At 45.9% G+C, this 20,354-nt stretch overlaps 1 protein-coding gene across 2 annotated transcripts in view; it reads right to left on the bottom strand.

Moving 5' to 3' along the window:
- TESK2 (testis associated actin remodelling kinase 2) overlaps positions 1 to 20,354 on the bottom strand; it is a 599,416-nt gene that overhangs the window by 514,164 nt on the left and 64,898 nt on the right. The gene's annotated exons all lie outside the window — the stretch shown is intronic.

The following is a 20,354-nucleotide window of genomic DNA, read 5'->3' on the forward strand; positions in this document are numbered from 1 at the left end:
AGTGACAAGTGCTTTTATTTATGTGTTTTGAAAGCCAACACAAATAAAAAGGCATTGTTTTTTATAATGGCAATAGCTCAAACTATCGAAAATGGGAGATCACTTCAATGGTGGCTGTGGCCCTTTCTTTAGACGTGACTTGCTGTAAAGGGAATATGGCAAGCAGCGTCTAAAGAAAGGTGTGCGGCCACGATTAGAGTGAAAGCATGTATGGGGCAGTTTCACCCAAAAAAACAAGTTCTAGTGTGCGGCAGCTATAGTTAACCCCTTCGCCGCTGGCGGGATTCCCCCGCTGTGCTGGGGGCCGGCACGTACAGCGCCCCCATGCTCATGACGAGGTCAGCTCGTCATGAGCCACGGCGCTCCGGTGCTCATGACGAGCTGACCTCGTCATGACCGCACCCGTTCCAATAGAACGTTCAGCACAGCAGGGGAATCAGCCCAGCGTGTGAACGTTCCATCTAACGGGCGCGGTCATGACGAGCTCAGCTCGCATGAGCACCTGAGCGCCGAGGCTCATGACGAGCTGACCTTGTCATGAGCGCTCAAGAGGTTAAAGCAGACCACTCGAAATTAAATTACGAAAAAAAATATAAAAGAGGGCAGCGTGCTGCGTTGTAGGAAAGCACGTCATGGATGGAATAGGGGAAAATCATTAAAGAAAATAATGCTCGCAGACTGTAGATTTAACAGACCGTGTAACAACACAAGTAAAAAAAATCCAGTCCTCATGGGAGGATACAAATGCAGACAAGGCTGTACTAAGGGGAGTCTAATAATTCTATTCATAAATCCAAAGCAACGATTTAGAAAAGACTAACAGGAGCCAATTGAAAAGATGGAGGGGTGGAGGGGTGGAGGGGTGGGGGGTGGGGGGGAATGGTCCGAGCTTCAAGTCCATTCCTGAATACTGCATGCCTCGCAGGGCAGCGCATGCGCTGCCCAGGCTCGACCTTAAAAACGATTGGTAAAACAGGGACCTGTGATTTGTTGTGGCATGATGCAGGATACATTTTATATATATATATATATATATATATATATATATATATATATATATATATATATATATATATCTCAACAATCCTGTTTTAAAATGTATCATTCTCTAAACAACAAATATAGAGCAGGTACAAACATTACACTTTAGAACAGGGAACGCAAAAAATTAAGTTGTAAAATAATTAGCAAGATTGGAGGCATGAGAGAAAATGTGAAAAGGTGAATCCACACACCTCCACCAAAACATAGTCAACACTCCTGCTACGCCAAGAGCTGGGAAAGGATTGGAAAAAGACAAAAACAACAATATTGTACAATTTGTCTAGGGATGCTTTAAATGTTTCACGCTTTTATGAATTTGTGCATGATTTACAAATTGCGGAAATGGATTTACTCTTGAATTTACATAGATACACACTGACCGAGTGCTATTACGTTTGAAACAAATCTGCCATGACTAGTTAGGGTGTCTTATTCTGGCTTAGGCTTAATAGGCCTCACTAAGCCAGAGTCGCCATCTTGTAAAAATGGATGCCTCCTCTTGCATGTTCACAGTTCAGTATTTCTGCAGCACACAGTCACGCATACTTGTTTATTTCCATTGACATAGTTTTTGCTGTTCTTGAAGAAAAGCTTAACAACATAAACACAGTAATGTTGCAGATTGCCATGGCTCTTCCGCTACCCCACTGTACTGTAACTAGATTGTCCTGCTATTTCCAGATAACATTAGCATAGAGCGGAAAGAATGAATATTCATATAGTATAAAGCAAGATAACTTTCCGATCCTACTAGGGATGCTGTCCGATTTCTTGTGGGTTTTGCTGCTCATTTAGGGCTTAAAACATTTCCCCCGATTCTGCACCTTATTCTGTATTGCTCTATTCGACAAGCTTTTTGCATTAGCTTATTAGAGATTCTGTACTGTATCTTGCTTTTTTTGTTGTAATACTAGATTTAAAGTTTTCATTGAAACCCAGAGCTCACTTGTTGAGTGTGTCCTTACTAACTTTGTCATTATTTTTCATATACATTGCGGTGCTTTTTCTCGGGGCACATTGCCTCAGGAAACTGAGGTTTAATACCACATGCGGAGTGTGTTATTGAGGTGTCAATTTGGGGTGTAAGAATTGTAGGGTTCCCACACTTACAAAGCTGTCTTAATTAAAGGCCTTTGCGCCTTGAACGTCTTTGTACATACATAAGCTGCATTGAACAAGACTTTAACTGATCAGACACTACTGGCTTGGATTGGCTTTCTTCATGGACCGACCAAAAAGAGGTTCAAGGCACCAAGGTATTTAATTAAGAGAGTTAACTCCTGAACGGCTGCCCGTGCATCCTTATATCATATGGTCCCTACACGAACTATACAGCAGGGGTGTCCGCTATTTACCGGGGGTGGCAGGGTGTAAATTAAAATTAATAATTAAAACACCTTCCGACCGGCCACCGCCTTTCAGTCCGCTCATGCCCCTTGCTGGAAGCAGAAACAAGGAAGCACCCAGGCACCTGACTCCCCTAACCAATCACAACGCTGCAAAGCAGCGTTTTGATTGGTCTGAGCGCAGTGGATCGGCGCTCAGACGGGTATGGGGGCCAGGGCATGTTTTGCACCCAGACTGTAATGCAGCATGAGTGCAGAGCATGCAAAGTGCACATGACTGTAATGGTCGCCCGAGAGAGCCAACCAAACAGTTATGCGCTCTTTAGAGTGGAGCAGTCACTCCTACTCCTCGGCCCTGCCCTGCCCTGCCCTGGCAGTCCAGCGCCGCCCACACCAAGAAACAGAAAACTAAAATGATGAAGCTGGTTAGCATGTTCGTTTTCCTATAATTATTGCTCATACAGCAGTAGGGCGACGCTCCTGCACCTTCGTGGAGGAGCCGACCCTGCTATAGAGTACTGTTTCACTCGTTTCCACTCTTTTCTCAACACAAGAGCTTGCTACGTTTTGTTGGAGGAGTGTAGATGCACTCGCTTGTTTTCCTACATGCCTACAATGCTGCTAATTATTTTACAACTCCATTTGAAGCACATCTTATTGAAAAGTGTAATGTTTGTGTCTGCGTAACATCTATTTTGCAAATTATATATGGACAATTATATATGTTTAAACACTTCTGTTTAAGAATATACACTTTATCAGACACCGGGCTGCAAGAAAACCTTGTCCCCAGTCTGATCCAGCGATGTCTTTAATAGGCTAGCGATACAAACTAGGAAGCATCAGTCTTGATGCTAGTTATATTTAAAATATTTATAGTCCTCGGTTAGGTAATTCCACCACTCTGAGGAAGTGGGCGCACAGCCCAGAAACCATCAGACTTTTAGTGACACATTGCGAGGACCACAAGATCCTCCCATCAGCGGCCCACTACACTGGCATACACACTCGGAAGCTGGCGAGCTTCTTAGGTCTGACTCATCAGCACAGCCATATTGCCACCAAGGATTTTAGATGTATGTAGAGTTTGATGAGTTGCCCTGCTTTTTAGTAACTGCTAAGTGAATGCAAGAGGGAATATTTTATGCTTTAAAAACACCCCGTTTGTCAAATTCGGTTCTTCAACCCTTATATTAATTCTATACAGAAGTCAATCCTTTTTTAATGTTTCCCCCCAGTGTAATAGGTCTGGCTTTAATGTGCTAAAGACCAACTGTGAATGCTTGTGTCTGCATCCATTAGCACATTAAAGCTAGGCTTGTTGGCTTTGGCAGTGCTTGTTTTAGCGGCTATCAAAACGTCTCAACACCGTGCAGTACAGTGCTCCATTGCCCTCTAGCTTCGCTTGTACCCTATACATAGCAATAAATTCATATATTTGTACACAGCAGATTCTTACTGTACGTCTGTTACAAACAGGGTGCAGAAGAGAGCATCGCTAAGCAGCAGAAATGTACTGTTCTCAATCATCACCCAAGCCCCACAGCAGTCCATGGTTAACAGTAATCACTCCAGAACCAAAGCATGGGCAAGCTATGTGCGCGGCCAAGAAGGAATATGGTCACCGAGCAACGCTTGCTGGTTCATTTAGTTTTACTTTGTCATCTCCCAGAATGATCTAATTGAGTGGCTTTTGTAGATCCCCCAACTTAATCATTGCTGGAACACAGCGACCTCCACTGAATTATCTGGATTCAAGGACCCCCACTGAGTCATTACAAGTAGCCGGGGACCCACGCCTAAGCAATGTCAATTATTTAAACTGCAAAACATTTCACAAAAATGCAGACATGCATTAATTAAACAAATACACAAATTATAAAATATTTGATTAGGCAGCAGTTGTGTCCTTCCACAGGAAAAAGTGCTTGCCCTGCCCCAGCTGTGATAATTTGGTTTCTTTATCCAGCGGGCTGAGTTTGAACTTTAAGGGGCACCCACAGGACATTGCAATACGGTAAAAGTGTCTTAGATGAGTTGGTCATTTATGGTGCTGCCTTTCTCTGGCGGTCGCTCAGATAGGAGGATGGCAGTCATTTACCTACATACATTTTTAGGTCTAGCTTGGCAGTGAAACAGTCACCTGACCTTTCACCTATGTTATTCCACAGTTCGTAGGTTCAACACAAATACATTACCATACAACATTAATTTAAAGAAATACATTGTCAATGCTAGTTCCAACAGCGGTGGCAGGTGGAAGCGGCTCTGCTAAATTCCAAGGCTTTGCACCAGGATCTGCTGCCACTTAAGAATGGAAAAGAAATGTTTGTCTTTTTTTAAAGCCATCAAGCCCTAAAAACATCATTTACAAGAAGGATTTGGTGCTTGGTTGTCATCATATCTGGACACCACATACCAACCTTGACCAATTGATTTCCAGGACGCAGGTAAGCAATGCACGTGCACAGAGGTTTGAGTGTCAAAACACTGCACAGACATACATAACGTTTACACTTCAGTGACAAGGATATCCTGCAGGTTAGCAAGTATAGAATGCAGTCAAGACATCATTATTTTGATAATTGGACACTGGTGAAATGGATTCCAAATTACATGAGCCAGACTGATCTCTTATACATATTACAAAGTCTGCTGGGCATATGGGTGAGAGCACTTGATGGGACAGCACGTTCCTACCCAGATTTGAAAATGTTTGTTAATAAACTCTGAAGCACGACTTGGAAAATTAAATTACTTCAAAGACTTTCCTGTTGTGTCAATCATACTGGGAAACTGGACACACTACACCCGACGATCTTTCCCAGGTTGGAAAGCATGGTGTATTCATCACACTGAATGGAAGGTAAATGGAAACATATCATGCCAGGTCAACTTTGAAGATTCAAATGGTGAGCTGGGACGACCAAAGGGGAAGAGGTCCATATTTCAATCATGGGCTCATTTCCTTTCCCAGGTTTTTTCTTACTGCTATTCTTACAGAATTATTCCGCCCTCCTGGAGAGAAGGTATTGTGGTCCCACTACACAAAAAGAGCACGACTATTTCTCCGGCCAGTTTTAGGGAGATTTCCTTATTAACGGGAAAACGGTTTGCCAAGATCATACTTCTTCACCTGCAGGATTGGGTGTTTGGTAATGGTCTTGTACCTGCAGAACAAGCAAGATTCCGTAAGCATAGTCGCACTTTGGATAATATCACCGTTTTACAAACTCTAATTAAAGATTATCCAACAGGTAAAGGGATGACCTTACACCAGCCTTAATAGATTCTCCAGGGCATTTGACCTGGTTGACCGGGGGACGCTGTGGAGGAAACTGGCTGATATGGGGATTCCGGGAAAACTACTAAGATTGATCATCGCATTACATACCGCTACATGGACACAGGTATTGATTGGAGGTAACAAAGGCCTGTCAAGTAAAGTGGTAACTTATAATGGGCTGAAGCAAGGGTGCCTATTGGCACCTCTCCTTTTTTCTTTGTATATCAATGATCTGCCAAGCCAGGTAGGGCAGTGCAAAGGAGATTAGCCTAAATTAGGGCCATTGGAATTGGGTTGTCTTCTTTATGCAGATGACGCTATCCTACTGGATTTGACTCCAATAGGCTTGCAAAGGTGACTTAATGAGTTAGTTCATTTTTCTGATGATCACATATTGTACAAAATAAAATCATGGTTTTCAGGTCTCGGAATGTAAGGTTAGAAAGAATCTGTGATGGTTTCTTGGGAAAAGTAAACTTGAGGTTGTGAAGCAGTACCCGTATTTGAGAAGAATAATCTCGAGCAGGTGCTCTAGCAGTGACCACATTTACTAGTGCAGAAGTAAAGCAATATCTCAGGCATTTGCACTAGGTAGGGTATACTAATATTGCGGGCAAAGGCATGTTTTATCCGAAGAGGGTCATATTAAAAATCTATAAATACCTGTAAAAGCAGTTTTAAGACAAAAACAACATAAAGTAGGCAGTTCTAGCCAACATGAAGGCCTTGACTAGGTAAATTACTGAGTAGAGAAAAGACTAGCTAAATTAAGCACACAGCTACATAATAACTAACCTAAAATTAAACCTGTATTTTTTCACAAAGGAATCTGCAGCCCAAAACTTCCTGGAGGCTGCTAAAGTACAGGTGATTAAAAGGTCTTGCGGATGTTGCTTTGATACTGAAGTTTCTTTAGGCGAGACAGCAAGCTATGGTGATCCTAAAATGGCTGGGCAAATATCCTTGGAGGAGGTGCAGAGAAAAGTTGATTTTGTATAAAAACGTTCATTTAATTCAACTATCTGAATTTACTGCAGTGCGATCGGGCGATGTATAGACCTTGTGCAATGCAAGACCATTGCCAAGACACCCTCCTTTCAGACAGTGTAATAGGGAGCATCAAGTTATGTAATGCTGTGGAGTTCATTGGTATCCATTGCAAAAACGGATTTTCATTTTTATGTTGCAAACATATGAAATTAGCTAATTGCTGTACATGAAGACAAAAAATGGCTTGTAGTTAAAGTGAGAAAGCACCTGCTGGAGATTCTCAAAATCAGAAGTAGGCACTGTTGAAAATCACTGCATAGGGACTTCAGTCTAGAGCCAAACTCACGTAAGGTATGCAGTTTTGCAACATTCACAAAGGCAGCAACTGCTGTAAGAATTTCACTTTTCCACATCTAGATGATTATGATGATTTTGTAAGAGGGTGATCAGCTGGAATGTTCATGCGACATGAAACGTTAATCTACCTCAGAGGACAGACCGCTTATGCTCAGAAACAAATAAGCGGCTGTCTGTGCATTGCAAAGACGTCAATGGTCCCTTTATCACAGCTAGTGAATTCGTCCATGTCGCTTTCAGCATTTTCAGCAGGACCCGAAGAGCAACGAAGTTGGAAAAAGCATGCATCGTTTATTCAAGCTGAAACATATTACAGCTGCTTAGCATTAAAAAGCTCAAGAAACCATTTTGATAAAGTCAATAATGAACTTTTTCTTTTACAGAACAGCTCTGGAAACGTCATTCAAGGTTTAATGTATGTTTGGACTTCTTCCAAATTGCACTACTGAGCAACAGGAGAGTCAGGCAAACAGATCAGGGCACCTGAATAAACAAGGATGTCATGGGTTCCAAGCGGTCAGGCAGTCAGAGTTCATTTCGTAGTGAGACAGACACCTCTGGGAAACATTTGCAGTACTTTCCTCATTCGCTGCTATCCCAGGACTTCACAAAAATACTTTGTGTATCTCTTCAAATCCTTTGGTTCCAGTTTGGAATATGCAATGCTGCTAAAACAAGTATGGACACATCTGGGACCCGAGAATATACAGTTCATTTGCCTTTATCTTATAGCTTTCATCACTGGAATGATTTGGCCTTCTCTACGACCAGCTGTCATCGAACTAGTGCCTACACATGAACCTGGAACACCCCTGTAAGAAAGTGGGTTACTAGTTGGGAGTGAGGAGTCCTTCAAAAGTAATTCTGCAATCTTCTGTTTCGTGATAACCTTGTATCCCTAGTAGAAGTAATAGTAACTTTATTTGATCAATTGATGATCATTCACATAATATGCACAGTTTCAATAAAAACAAGCACTGGCGTTGCCAATAGGTTTCGCATTTGGAAAGTTGGAGCTATTGGTTTTGTAAATGACATTTTATATTTATATATTGTTATTGGCATTGTCAATAACAATATATAAATTTAAAATGTCATTTACAAAACCAATAGCTCCAACTTTCCAAATGCGAAACCTATTGGCAACGCCAGTGCTTGTCCTCTATCCCGCAGATTGTACTCTGAAGCGGGTTTGTAAACAAATAACAGTTTGTTTGGGGAATAATGGGTGTTGCACAGCTAACGGAGAGGTATGTCCTGCCTCGTGTCTCAGTGGTAGTTGGAAATATTATTGACTACATTAAAGAAGGAGATGAAATGAGGGCTGCAGTGAAAATATAGTCAAGTGGTAAAGCAGAGTGTGGAGCAGAGGGACAGGGCACAAGAGAGAAAACAAGCATTTGCAATGCAAGAGGGCTTGCATTAGTAAAGTTTGAGGGATTATTATTGTAAATGACAAATGTATTAATTATGTTTTTGTTTTTAATTTTTGGAAATTAATAACGTTGTCATTTACAATGCTAATAGTGTTAACTTTTGGAAATGTGACACCTATAGCATTTGTAATGCAATATGTGTTGTCTTTCCGAATCTCCTATCCGTACTCGACCTTTGATCCGCTGTGGGACTGATGAATTTAGAGACGCGTAGATGAGTAATCTTACTAAAGCTTCAGATGTGATTTTTATTCAGATACAATTTTTTATTTAACTAATCCTATAACCATGAGTCAGCCTAGTAAACGACAAACGCATGTATTGTGATCAGTAGAGCTTTCAGGTCTGCCGTGTCGGCTGCCCCCAGCCTGACTTAATATCTCCTTGAGGACCGGTGCCGCTGGTACTGGCAATCAGCAGAGTGCAGATACATGCGAAAGAGAAAGACAAGCATTGAGAGCCTGGCGAGGGAGCCAGCGAGTGGGAGGGAGGGCCTGTCCTTTTGGAATGTGTAGGTGATAAGATCGGAGTTGAAGGGATACGATAACGATGAAAGGGGAAAAGAGGGAAGTGGGAGGGGATAGAGAGAGAGTTAGCCGGTGGGGTTCCTACTTTTTGCTTATGTACTGTTTGCCTCTTTGTGACCGCAACTAGTGATGCGAGATGTCTTACTTGCTTACGCTGATAATACATTGAGTACAGCATTTAAAAGGGTGCAGTATGTTGTTTTAAAACATTACATCTCTCACATGAGTGTCCAATTGCTGGAGGAGCGCAGGACATCCGGGGCCTTTCACACACTCACCAAACACAGGGGAAAGGGTTAACGACCTCCACACGCCGCCGCTGGAGTTGAGAGGCAGGCAGCTGGATAGTGCTTGGGCCCCCGAGAGCCTTAACATATATTTATAAAAGTGTGCAACGTGCCCTGTAGCGTGTGTGACAGTTTTCCAAAGATTTGGCGTTTTAGTCAACAGTCTGCAGCATGTAGTTTTATTTTCCCATTCGCAATAGCGGCCTGGAAATCCGGGAATGCAAGTTGGTATAGGCTAAAAAGCCAGGCGTCACCGATGACTTTGGTTTCTAAGTGCTTTGCTCAACACTTTCAGGATAGCCCTTGCTGCCTCTGGGCCACATATTGGTACTGTGGAACGAGGACAGATGCATGCTGGGAAGAATGTGCGGCAAATGTGGAATGTGGGCGGGTGAATGAGGAGAGAATGGGCCCCAAATGTCCCTGCCCATGACAAACACATCTTCTCTGCATGCAGAGCACACACACCTTCACTCAGCCACAAACCACATCCCAGCTGGACGCAGCAAACACTGCTAACCATGCCTCCGGCTTTGTTTTTGTTGCCGAATTTGTTTATACCAGTGAAAAACTTTAAAAATATAGATTTCCCCAGACAGATACGTGACCCTGCCTAGCGAGAAAGTATAAATGTGTTATGTGACAAACACATGTTGTTATCTTATGGTTTCTAAACTCACATAAATAATGAATTGCCTGTGCTTGAAAGCTGATACGCACACATTAAAATTACCTCTCAAGTTTCAACATGCTTTCACTGTTAGAAATAGGCGTTCAAAAACCAACGAGGGGTACTAATATTTTAATGCTTATTTAAATGAACGGTTCACGGTTTGCAGTATTTCACATTAGGAAATTTTTCTCTTTAAAAAAAAAAAATAAAATAACATACGAGTAATTCCAATTTAATTTGTAGCCTCGAGAAAGCCTCAAGATTTGTACACCAAGAGGGAAACGTGCACGTGTACAAGCCAGTGCACCACACAACCTAAAGCAACATTTTAGTGGGCAAACAACAACTAAAAAGATTACTGCTTGGCCTGGACATGGACTTGGAAGTTTGTTTAAAATCTGCTATGGATTAATTTTTAAAATAATCAAAAGGCGAAAGAGAGGCAACCAGCTTACTCTTCAAGGCAGATTCAGGCTCTGTTTAGCGAATGATATCGCAAGACTTGTGGCGATGCAGGAGACAGAGAGGAGCTTGTGATGCGCGGAGGGAAGCCGGATGGGGGCGGGAGAGCCTGGTGGGGGGGGGCGGAAATGCGAGCGAGGGGAGGAGAAGTGTGGTAAAAGGATTAGGGAGATGTTCGTGCTTGTGTGGTCACGTGACCCGCTTTTGTGGTCACGTGACTCACATGCACTGTGAAGAAACCGCAGTGGTTTCACTAGTCGATTGAGCACTTGAATTTTCGCCTACTACATTCGCAAGCGAATGATAATAGGCGAAACCTAATCACTTCCATTGTATAACAGACATAAAAACATCATAATTATAAAAATTAGTATAGTATAAAAAACATGTCATGCTTATCAATACTAAAATAGCTATTAAAATGGCCTAATTAAATCCAGGTGCCAGCTAGGCTTCAAGGCCCTGGACCTAGATCATCCAATTGTATTAAGCTCAATTTATATTAGGATTTCTAATTTAAAAAGAGCCACTCCAGGAAACACTCATATCATAGCCATATTACTTAATAGTAGTTAAATCTCAATCCAAATAAGTCAGGCATATAGTATCTCATTAAAGTAAACACTAGCTAGTGTCAGATCTAAACACTCGTAGAGCCTCTACTGGTCGTGTAAATGTCAAAAATTGACATGCCGGTATTTTCAACCTTAACTGATGTGTGCATAACCGGGGAAAATAACCATGAAGTGATCTACAGATTCAGAGATAAAGCTGCACACAGGACACAATGGGGTTACAGTAGAGTGCTACCATTTACTTTGGTTGAGCTTCAGAGGCAAAATCCCAAACCTGCATGTGGAGGTTCAATTTCATCCACGAAAATTTAAACAAGAAGGAATTTTTAAAATCTAAAAACCTATCAGTTAAAGAACCATGTACTACAGCATCCAAACAAGAAACCTGAATAGGATTCCAAAATCTTGTTTTAAGATGGGTAATACGTCTTTCGACATGGATTTGGGATCCTCCCACAAATCCCCACACGCCAGTCTAACCAACCACTGTCTGACCTCCTGGAACGAATAGTTTTCTTACCTGTCGGTGTAGTTTTGCAGCTTGAAGATCTTTCTGGATTCACTATGCTGTGCATTATTCCGCGGTCTTGTGGTTGGGTCCGGATTCGTAGTCTTTTCTTTGTGTTTTTTTTTTTTTTTTTCTTTGCCCAGGTGGGCGTCGGCGTCACACCCCCTTTGGGTGTATTTCCGGTGACGTCGGCATGCTTCCTGCGGAAGCTCCCACTCTTGGGCGCCATCTTCGGGTTCTTTTTTTCCGTGTTTCTTTCGTTTCCGAAGTAATGGCAATGTTCTTCTTAGTTTGTATTTACCGCTTTGTACTTTCAAAGTCTATTCTTTAGTTAACCACCTCTTCTCTCTCCAGCCTCATCTTTCTGGCAGAGGTGGGTGGGTTCGCTAGTGAATCCAGAAAGATCTTCAAGCTGCAAAACTACACCGACAGGTAAGAAAACTATTCGTTTTGCAGCGTGAATCTTTCTGGATTCACTATGCTGTGCATAGATTTTGTAGCGGTTTCTCATCTCTGTGGCGGCTGGGTGGAAGATGAGCGTTGGGTGTTGAATATGTGCTGTAGCACCTTCTGTCCCACTTGAGCTTCCTTGTTCATTTGTATGTCCACACAGTAGTGCTTCGTGAACGTGTGCACCGAAGCCCATGTTGCCGCCAGGCATATGTCCTCTATGGGTGTGTTAGCCAGGAAGGCTATTGTAGCGCCCTTCTTCCTGGTGGAGTGGGCACGTGTCCCCTCAGCCAGTTCCTGTCCTGCCCGTTTGTGGCAGAGTTGGATTGTTTGTGCGATCCATCGTGCAATGGTCCTTTTGGTTACTGCTTTGCCCATGAAGCTGTTTGCGAAGGACACAAAAAACTGTTTCGTTTTCCTGTGCCCCTTTGTCCTTTCAATGTAGTGCATGACTGCCCTTCTGGCGTCCAGGGTGTGCAGAGCTCTCTCTGCGCTGGTTGTGGGTTTTTGGAAAAAACTCGGTATCTGTATAGACTGGTTCATGTGAAAATTGGATACCACCTTCGGCATGAAGTGTGGGTCAGTCCTCATCACAACTCTATCGTTGTGTATTTGTATGTATGGTTCTTGTAGCGTCAGCGCTTGAAGCTCGCTTACTCTGCGTAAGGACGTTATCGCAACCAGGAAGGCTGTTTTCATAGTTAGCATCTTTAGGGAGGCCTTGTGAAGTGGTTCAAAGGGCTCTTTCATGAGTTCCGTTAGGACTGTGTTCAAGTTCCATGCAGGTGGCGGCACCCGCTTGGGTGGTGCGATCCTTTTCGCTCCTTCTAGGAATCTCTTCACCACCTGTGATGTGAAGAAGCTCCTGCACGTTTCTCCCCTTGTGTAGGCTACTATCGCTGCCAAGTGAACTCTTAACGAGGATGAGCTAAGGTTCTTCTCCAGTAAGTGCGTCAGGTACCTTAGCACTGTGGAGTCCCTCTTCATCTTATTGTGGAGTCTTTCCTGTCTGCACCATATTGTGAATCTTTTCCATTTCGCAACGTAGCACTTTCGAGTGCTGGGCCTTCGTGCCTCCCGAAGTACCCTCAGGGTGCTTTCTGGTAGTCTCAAATGTGCGAACTCTATGTCCTCAGGAGCCACGCTACTAGGCTCATGCTCTCTGGCTCTGGATGCAGTACCTCTCCGTTCTGCATGGACAGTAGATCTTTCCTCCTGCTGAATCTGTGGGGTGCACACTGTGTCATCTCCATGATCTGCGAGTACCAGGTCTGCCTCGCCCACTGCGGTGCGACCAGTATCAGTGTCATGTTGCTCGCTCTGCACTTGCTCAGTACTCTGTGCATCAGTGGTATCGGGGGAAAGGCGTAGGCAAATGTCCTTGACCAATCTATCCATAGGGCATTCCCCAGTGTCCCCTCCTCGGGCTGCCTGGATGCGAAGTTTTGGCATTTTGCATTCTGGCGTGTGGCAAACAGGTCCACCGATGGTGTCCCCCACCTGTCGAACAGGTATCTTGTCTCCTGAGCATTGAGCTCCCACTCGTGGGATGCCGATGTCTGCCTGCTGAGCCAATCGGCTTGTATGTTGTCCTTCCCTGGTAGGTGTATGGCTAGCAGGTCTATCTTGAGAGGGATGGCCCATCTCCATATCTCCTGCGCCAGCGTTGAAAGCGGTGCGGACTGTGTGCCCCCCTGCTTGTTGATGTAGAACATCGCAGTGGTGTTGTCTGTTTGTATCAATACCTTGTGCTTGTACAGTCTTGTTTGAAAGGCCTTCAGTGCAAGGAAGATTGTCTTCAATTCTAAGTAATTGATGTGCTTTGTGGCATCCGTCGGTGTCCACAGTCCCCTCACCTTGAGCTCCTCCATGTGAGCGCCCCATCCCTTCAGGGATGCGTCTGTGGTGATGGTCACTGTTGGCGTTGGGGGCGTTAGAGGCTTTCCCCTTGCTATGTTCTCCATGGTCCACCATGTCATCTCCTTCTGCACTGCGTGCGTTACAACCACTAGATCCTCCCAACTGCCTGTAGCTTGTGACCATTGCTCCTGTAGCCATTCTTGAATGGGTCTCATGTGGAGTCGTACATTCGGTACCAGGTGGATGCATGATGCCATCATCCCCATGATCTTGCTCGCCGTCCTCACTGTCCGAGCTTGTCCCTTCCGGTAGAGGCGAGTTTCCTTCACCAGCGCCCTCGCCCTCTTCTCGCTGGGGAACACCTTGCCCTGTAAGGTGTTGATCTGTGCTCCCAGGAAGATCTTCACTTGTTCCGGCTCCATTGATGATTTCTTCCAATGGATGGAGAACCCCAGGTTTATGAGCGTGCTGGTCACTGTATGTGCGTGCAGCTTGCATTTCTGGTATGAGTTTGCTTTCACCAGCCAGTCGTCCAGGTAAGGGTATACATGTATTCCCTGCCTTCTTAGGTGCGCTGCGACTGCTGCGAGGCACTTTGTGAAAACTCTTGGTGCCGATTTTAGACCGAAGGCCAGTGTCGTGAACTGGTAGTGGCTTTCTCCGACGGTGAACCTGAGCATGTGCTTGTGCTTCCTGTTCATTGGGATGTGCAGGTATGCGTCTTTGAGGTCTATAGTGACCATGAAGTCCCCGGTCTGCAACTGTGGGAGCACCTCTTGCAGGGAGGTCATTTTGAATTTTTGCGTTCTTATGAATTTGTTCACGAACCGTAAATCGAGAATGGGCCTCATTGTCTCGTCTACTTTTGGTACCAGGAAGTATGTTGAGTATACTCCTGTGTTTCTTTCCTTGAAGGGTACCCTTTCTATGGCCTGCTTCCGCAGGAGTTCTTTTGCTTCTTCCTGAAGGCACTGCAGCTGCTTGCTTGCTAGCGGCTTTCTTCTTGGTTTTCTGCTTGTTGGCCTCGCCTCCAACTCTATGCAGTATCCGAATTGGATAATGTTGAGGATCCATTTGTCTGATGTGATTCCTCTCCACTCCTGGAGGTGGAATCTTAATCTTCCTCCCACTGGTGTCCTGTGGTCGTAGGTGTCTAGTTTGTCTTGACCCATCTGTACGTGCTGCCCCCTGGGATCTTTTTTGTGGGTGGGCACACAGATTTTTTTGAAGTCACTTGGAGGTGGGCTGCTGGCCCCCTCTTCTATTTTGTCCCCGTCCATTTCTCCCTCGAAAGGACTGGCCTCTTTGTTGGTACTGCCAGGGCTGTTTCTGATGGCCCTGCTGACCCTGCGAGTCTGCCTGGTGCGTTTGCTGGAAAGCCTGGTGTGATGTACCTGGCTGGTTTCCGCCTCTTCCGCCGGGCCTCCGTGACGGGGTGCCCCTCTTGTTCCCTCTGAACTGCAATGCTCCCCTGGATCTTGCTGTTTCGTTATCCTTCTTAAGTTGGCTGAGTTGCTCATCAACTGTTTGTCCGAAAAGCGTACTGCCGTTGAACGGTGTGTTCAGGATGCTGTGTTGCACCTCCGGTTTGAAACCGGATATCCTGAGCCAGGCGTGTCTCCTTTCCGTGACGCCCATCATCATGAGCCTGCTGGCGGTGTCTGCCCCATCCAGGGCCGTCTTAAGGCAAGAATTTGCAGCATTCTTCCCCTCTTCAATTAGCTTTTCGGCTTTCTGCTTGGCATCCTGGGGCAAGTCCTTCACCAACTGCCCCAGTCCCTCCATGATTTGGTACATGTGTCTGTTTACCAGGGCGTTGGAATTAGCCATGCGCCAGTGGGTCGCGGCATTCCGTTCGATCCTTCTGCCCACCAGATCCATCCTTTTGCTCTCTTTATCCGGTGGCGGGCCCGAGGTAGTGGGTACGTTAGCCCTCCTCCTTGCTGTGGCCGTGATAATGGAGTCTGCGGAGACTGTGCCCTGAATGTAGGCCGGGTCCTTTGCGGCATGCTTGTACTTCTTCTCAGTTCTGGGAGTTACTGCCTTGCATGTTGCGGGCTCCCTGAAAGCTTCCTTCCCCTGAGCCAAGACGCTCTCGAGCATCGGGAGGAACTGGCTCCTCGTTTGTGTTGGGAGCAATGTTTCCAGAAGGAAGTCTGCTTTCTGCTTCTCTTCGTCGAGCTTGAGCTTGAAAGCTGCTGCGGCAGATTGTATCACCGCGTTGTAGGCCCCGATGTCGTCCGGCGGCGAGGGCCTCGAGGGGTAGGTGTCGACCACCTCCTCCGGGCTGTCGGTGTCGACATCGATGTAATCTACCTCCTGAAGGTCATAGGGCGCCGACTCTGTGTCTGTCCTGCCCTCATCTTCCTCCCCATAGCTGTAGCTCTCGTGGGGATTCTCGTACTCCTCCTGGTCGTCGAACACCTCGACGTCCTGGTCTTGCTCGGTGACTTCGGCGACCTCTTCTTCTTCCTCCTCGACCGCCTCCAGCGCTGGTGGCTTGGTCTTGTGAGGGATCGTGAAGGCCTTCATCCTTGCGTCGAAATCTTTTTTCCGCTGCATGAAGTTCTCCATTTCTGCCTCGAGGCGCCTTCTTTTCTTTTCCATCTCGGCCGCGTGTTCCGCGTCGGATGGTTCCGCCGCTCTCTTCGACGGATGGCTCGTCGCCGTGCCTCTCGGAGTCGAAGTTTTCGACGTCGAACCGGATATCGGGTCTCTGGTCGTCGTCGACAGTTTCGGGTCTTTCTCCCTCGTCGATCGATCCTTTTCGGGGACGATTTTCGACGTCTTCTGCTGATCAGCAGCTCTCGGCGCCGGGGACTCCTTCTCTGAGGATCCGCTGGGCCTGGGAGTAGTCGCGGACGCCGCCTTTTTTGGCGTCGGCGCTTTCGGGGTCTTGCCCTCGATTTTTCGAGACTCAGAGTCTCTCGGGTTCTTGGGGGCCGAAGAGTCTCCTACCTTGTCAGAAGTCTTCGTGTAATCGGTCTCTACGACCGTGTAGCTGTCGTCTTCGGCGGCAGCGTTGTCTTCTTCCTCGGAGGACATCCCCAGCTCGTAGAGCGACGGGGTCGGGGCCTTCCCCTGCAGGGCGGCGTGTGCTACCCTCTGCCTCTCTCTCACACGAAGGGTCTTCGGGGTGAAGGCGGAACAGGCGTTGCAGTCTCCGCTTTCGTGGTCCACCGGTAGGCAAAGGTTGCATACCGGGTGCTGGTCCTTCTGCGCGTACTTGTGGTGGCAGTTACGGCAGAACTTGAACGGCGTGTTGTCCATCCTCGAGCGTCCAGGGCCTCTCTGGTCGCGTGTTCGTCGACGGTCGTCGAAGATCTGGATGGAAAACGCCTTATCTTTGCTTGTCTTTCGTCGGTGAAGTCCCCTGGAGTCTTCAGATGACTTCTCCTCGTCTTTTCTGTATTTTCTTTCTTCTTTCTCCAAAAATGTCTGGAGCCCAAACGGGAACGATCCAGACCCGACCGCGGAAAAAAAGAATCTGAAGATGGCGCCCAAGAGTGGGAGCTTCCGCAGGAAGCATGCCGACGTCACCGGAAATACACCCAAAGGGGGTGTGACGCCGACGCCCACCTGGGCAAAGAAAAAAAAAAAAAAAACACAAAGAAAAGACTACGAATCCGGACCCAACCACAAGACCGCGGAATAATGCACAGCATAGTGAATCCAGAAAGATTCACGCTGCAAAAGCACGCTACTCGCCCAGCTGCTTTGTCAAGGATTTGTACTTCAGCTATTGCTTCCTTAACTGGAATCTGCATTTTGCTGGTCCATAGTCTTACCCAGAACACTAAAACCTCCAGTGCAGCAATATGTATAATCCTCTTTAACCCAAGATCTACCCGAACTGGCACCAGTGGTGTATTTATTGGAAGATTTAATAGTGATCTTATGAAAAGTACTTTATTATGCACACACTACTCAATACTATACATGTACCCAAAAATGAGTGTATCCTCTCCTACATATACTAGACACAATATAATGGGGTGTAATTAATAAAAGTCAGGCCTACTGGCTTAGTAAGTATGTCAACACATTCATAAATGCAGAAATGTGTCATGATCAACTAGATCATCATTAAAATCAGCAACACTGGCATCATCTTACAATGATATTCTTTAATCCATGTAATGATTCACTGTACTCTAGACTCATAATGGTAAAAAGCCCTGCTCCAGGAGGCTTGTAAACCATATAAACATTGCATGTGGTCATTATTATAACTCCCTGGGAGTTATAAGGTGCCTTTTCGATTAACATTTGTGGTGCCACTTCCTTCTCTGGAGCACCATAGAAGCAGAATATGCATGTTTTGTCCAGCATCCCAAAGTCCTGGGGCGTTCTGTAGGCCAGAGGTGATTTCTTTATTCTGGGGCCTCATGACAGAAAGAAATGGCTTAAGTTTTCCCATAAAAAAAACTACTTAAAGGATGCATATTCCCCTAATGCGGCACTCAATGCCATTATTAGGTCGAATCTAGAGCCAGCACACATGCGCTGCTCTGTGAGACTTGTAGTGGAAAAGTGACTAAAAGCCCCGCCCACATTTGCCATTTGCTTGTGCCATTGTCCGTCCTAAATGCTGGCCTCTGACTTGTAAATAGGCTTGTTAGTCCCTCCTAAGTACCGCCTCCTCTTCATCTGTCACCTCCCATGTCGCCTGGCCCCTTTACTTCGGTTGTTACACAGTACGTGTTATTTAGACTGCGAGCACTATTTTCTTTAGCCAGTTTCTCTTACTGCAGGCACAACGCGCTTTGGTGCCTTCTTTACAGCCCTGCCCTCCCTCAGTCCGTGCTATCTTTACCCCCCCCCCCCCCCACCCTCTCTACTGCCTGTTGTCCGTGCCATGGCAGGCACTGCACTAATTCGGGCCGGTTTTATGTAGTAGCCCTTAACACTGCAATGGTCAGCACTGACAGAGGGCGAACTGAAGCACATGGAGAAAGTGATTTGCCCCAGATCACATCATTAAGTTAAGTTGGGGAGCAGGTACTGGGATCACCACCAGTAAACATCGACTTTCTAAAAAGTCCACCATTTTGGCACTATATTCTATAACGAACTTCTGGGCACAGCAGTGTTTGCTCTTCAGTTACATGGTGTGGGGGAGGGTGCTGCGGAAGCTGTCCGGTCCCTGTTACGTGGAAGCCATTTTTAGGTTTTGACTGGCCATGCGCTTTGCGCATGTGCCAAAAAAACCTCTTGAGTTGTGTGTGTGGGTCGGGATACGCCCCCTCCTCCGATTGGCTAGCTCCATAAATGAAGGCTAGCCATTGGACGAGGGGCCTGTCCGTCAATGCCGGACCAGATTCGGGGGCGTTCCCGAGATTCTTTGGCTTTTGCCGACGTCACGCGACGTCAGCCAAAAGCCGGGAACGCCCCCGAATCTGTCCCGGCATTGAGCCGGCACCCGCCTTCCGATGCAGCATTTTCATTGTTACTATAAGCTTGTTTATTTTATACGTTTTAGCGTTGTGGACATTAAAAAGGACTGAAATGATGTACATATATGTGAATATCCGTTTTAGAGTTAGGTCCTTTGCTGGATGTGTTTTATTTCATGGGAGTAAAGTATACCGAATTCACGCTGGTTTCTCTTTATTTTAATGAGGCGAAAACAGACTAATTTGTGCGGTGATAAATGTCCCAGCGGCGAGCATGCTACTTTTTTTAATTTAATGACAGCCTCATTAGATGAAGTTATTTATTTAGAGCTTCCCATGTGTTACCTATTATAGGGCACCGACCCCCCACTGTGAAACCACTAACTTTCCACTTTCCGACCAGAAAAGTGCACCCGGGATCACAGCATCGCCTAATTGTGCACTTCCCGCGGCAGCGAAAGGCCACGAGGCAGCAATATTGTGCTACTGAACACTGCCTGACCCGCTGGGCATTGACAAACATTGCATGCGTATTAACACGAGGAATAAAAAGGTCTGCTTACTACAGAACAAAGGGAATATTTCAAGTAGATAAACTTCCAAATAAGGTAGGAATCGTAAGCTGATAGTTAAAAAAAATGTTTATGCTGTCGCACTTTGAAACTTCCTGCTCACCTTTTAATAAAATTTCGGAACGAACATCAGGCAAACAAAGGAACCGAGAGTGGATTTTAAGGCGTGCAGATTCAGAGTGCAGATTCAGAGTGCAGAGTGCAGAGTGCAGAGTGCAGAGTGCAGAGTGCAGAGTGCAGAGTGCAGAGTGCAGAGTGCAGAGTGCAGAGTGCAGAGTGCAGAGTGCAGATGCAGAGTGCAGATGCAGAGTGCAGATGCAGAGTGCAGATGCAGAGTGCAGATGCAGAGTGCAGATGCAGAGTGCAGATGCAGAGTGCAGAGTGCAGAGTGCAGATGCAGAGTGCAGAGTGCAGATGCAGAGTGCAGATGCAGAGTGCAGATGCAGAGTGCAGATGCAGAGTGCAGATGCAGAGTGCAGATGCAGAGTGCAGATGCAGAGTGCAGATGCAGAGTGCAGATGCAGAGTGCAGATGCAGAGTGCAGATTCAGAGTGCAGATTCAGAGTGCAGATGCAGAGTGCAGAT

This window comes from Lissotriton helveticus, chromosome 1_2 (assembly GCF_964261635.1).
Source record: "Lissotriton helveticus chromosome 1_2, aLisHel1.1, whole genome shotgun sequence".
Classification (NCBI taxonomy): domain Eukaryota; kingdom Metazoa; phylum Chordata; class Amphibia; order Caudata; family Salamandridae; genus Lissotriton; species Lissotriton helveticus.